The sequence below is a fragment of the Perognathus longimembris genome, chromosome 2 (assembly GCF_023159225.1).
Source record: "Perognathus longimembris pacificus isolate PPM17 chromosome 2, ASM2315922v1, whole genome shotgun sequence".
NCBI classification, from domain to species: domain Eukaryota; kingdom Metazoa; phylum Chordata; class Mammalia; order Rodentia; family Heteromyidae; genus Perognathus; species Perognathus longimembris.
In genome coordinates, this window is record NC_063162.1 from 36264024 (window position 1) to 36266992 (window position 2969).

The window sequence follows — 2969 nt, forward strand, 5'->3', positions numbered from 1 at the left end:
TTTTCATAATATAGTTAACTGCAGTGTGTTGTTCTAACAAAATACTTTTGCTTGGTTTCTTTATACATCTTGACATAGTCCAATAGATTCTGCTGAAATCACAGGCAAAAAAACACCTCATTTTCACTTATCAGAAGGATTTTCAAGTACTATAGGATATTCAAGAGTTCATTGAAGAGGAAACTGAGCTCAGAGATGGAGAGGAAACATTCATGTGTTTCAGCAAAAGTGTTGTCTAAAAAACAGGTGAGAATTATTTTCTGCTTCAATGATTCAGATTAAATTCACCAGAGTAAAAGAGGAAAATGAGCTCTGAGAAATGTTGCATGCTTCTTTGCTGCCTTCATTTTTTGACCCGATAGTTCCAGGTGTGAAGTCTAATAACTGAAGCTCCTGACACTTGATAAGAATTCAGGGCAATTGTCAGAACTCAGAAAGATGTTATACGACTGCCTTGGGTGAGTGAGAAATCATGTTTTCACCACATCAACATGAAATGCTGCAATGAATAACGTAAGCTAGTGAACAGAAGCTGGAACCCTGGACAAAGTGGTAGGTTTGAGAAAATTGACTCAGTTTAAGGGAGGAGTGCAGAAACTGCATAGCTTGGTTATTTGATGGAAAAATGGACAGGAGAGGTGGATTTCCTGCCATTAGTTGATGAGGATAATTCTGAGATGCAGAACTATAGCACATCTTGGTAAATTTAATATATAATTCCCATATTCTGTGCATATGAATACTTTGGATTGCTCTACTCCTGAATCCTCACATGGAATTAAATTACTATGAAAGAGAAATTCCTATAATGTCTTCTTTTTGTCCAGTTCATTTTGCCTCCTAAAGACATGTTAATATTATACAATTAAACAGTCTTGTGTTTTATAGAAACTACAATTGCATATTGTATGGAATATACAATTAATTTGAAAAGTAGACTTTTATCCATAATGGTTCTTAGGGCTTGCTATGATGGTGCATTTCTGTGGTCTTAGGAACTTGGGAAGCACAGGTAGAGAGATTGTGGTTCAAGACTAGTACAGGTAAAAGAGTAAAAGTTTATTTGTAAAAGTCTGGAACTGATAACACATACTTTGGTCCCAACTGCTTATGAGGTAGAAGTAGGAGAACTGTAGTCTAAGGCTCAACCAAGCAAAAGTTCTGAAAAGTAAGCTAGAATCATAGGCCTGGGGATGTGTCTCAAGTTGTAGAGCAAGTGTCAAACCTAAGTTTGCCTCCTAGTACTGCCAAAATAATAAAAATGAGAATGTCCTTAAACAGATGTTCATCGCAGCATTTAATTTTTTTTTATTTTGCTACGAATGTGGTTTGAAATCAGCGACAGGGCCTGGATACTAGAGCTCTACCACTCAAACCACCAGCATCTGTTTTTGTTACTGAGGAGGGAAACGGGGAAGCACAGAAGCAATAGAATAAAGAATGAACTAATTCAGCAGTGAAACCCACTGGACATTGTGTTGGAAATGAACTATGCAACTTTGGAGAAAGGGGAGTCGAGTGGGGAAAAAGTGGGAAAGAAAAAGGGTGGGGAGGCTTCTTCTTGAGAAAATACCAAATGGCGGATGACACCGGTGCAGCGGAAGGGCCCGGAGGCCCTGGGGGCCTAGGCTTGGGCCCCATGGCAGCTTCCGAGGAGGCTTCGGTAGCAGCCTTCGGGGTCGAGGTCGCAGCCCTGGTAGAGGCCGGGGTCGTGGCCGGGGGCTCGTGGAGGCAAGGCCAAAGACAAGGAATGGATCCTCATCACCAAACTAGGCCGCCTGGTTAAGGACATGAAGATTAAGTCTTTGGAGGAAATCTATCTTTTCTCCCTGCCCATCAAGGAGTCTGAGATTATTGACTTTTTCCTGGGGGCATCCCTCAATGATGAGGTGTTGAAGATCTTGCCGGTGCAGAAGCAGACTCGAGCTGGCCAACACACCAGGTTCAAGGCATTTGTAGCTACATAGTGACTACAATGGCCATGTGGGTTTGGGTGTTAAGTGCTCCAAGGAGGTTGCCACTGCCATCCGAGGAGCCATCATCCTGGCGAAGCTCTCCATTGTCCCTGTGTGGAGAGGCTACTGGGGGAACAAGACTGACAAGCCTCACACTGTCCCGTGCAAGGTGACAGGCCACTGTGGATCTGTGCTGGTGCGCCTCATCCCCGCCCCCAGAGGCACTGGAATTGTTTCAGCTCCTGTCCCCAAGAAGCTGTTGATGATGGCTGGTATTGATGACTGCTACACCTCAGCCAGGGGCTGTACTGCTACTTTGGGCAACTTTGCCAAGGCCACTTTTGATGCCATCTCCAAGACCTACAGTTACTTGACCCCTGATCTGGAAAAAGACCGTGTTCACCAAATCTCCTTATCAGGAATTCACTGACCATCTTGTGAAAACCCACACCAGAGTCTCTGTCCGTGCAGAGGACCCAGGCTCCAGCTGTGGCTACAACATAGGATTTTTATACAAGAACAATAAAGTGAATCAAGCCTGAAAAAAAAAAAAAAGAAAAAAGGTGGGGGGGTGACACTGTTCAAAATGAAATGTATTTGATACCTGAATCGTGTAACTGTAACCACTTTGTACATCACCTTTACATGAATTTTATTTTAAGTGGAGGCATTTGGGGAATACTGAGAAGCTTTTTTTTGTTCCAGAGGAGCACTTCTTCTATAAAAATAATAACTAAAATCAGTCTCTTCATGAGGTTAAAAAGAAAAAGAAAATTATACGTGGATTTTAATTATTTTATACCAACCTGGAAAATAAGCTGACATTTTACATAGTTGCTAATTTTCACCCTGCATAAATATTCATCATATCTATGCATGTTTTCTAGAGAAAGGAATCAGGAAGAAAAACTAGGAGTCCACTTCTAACATACTGCCAATTGCTTTGTTTTAATGCCTGAAGGACTTTGTCTGAGCATACAAGGAAGTCAAATGTAATATGTTCTCTCCTTTGAA

At 41.8% G+C, this 2969-nt stretch overlaps 1 pseudogene; it reads left to right on the forward strand.

Annotated features, from left to right (window-relative positions):
- The first annotated feature begins 1748 nt into the window (after positions 1-1748).
- Positions 1749-2490, forward strand: LOC125343203 (annotated as a pseudogene).
- The last annotated feature ends 479 nt before the right edge of the window (positions 2491-2969 follow it).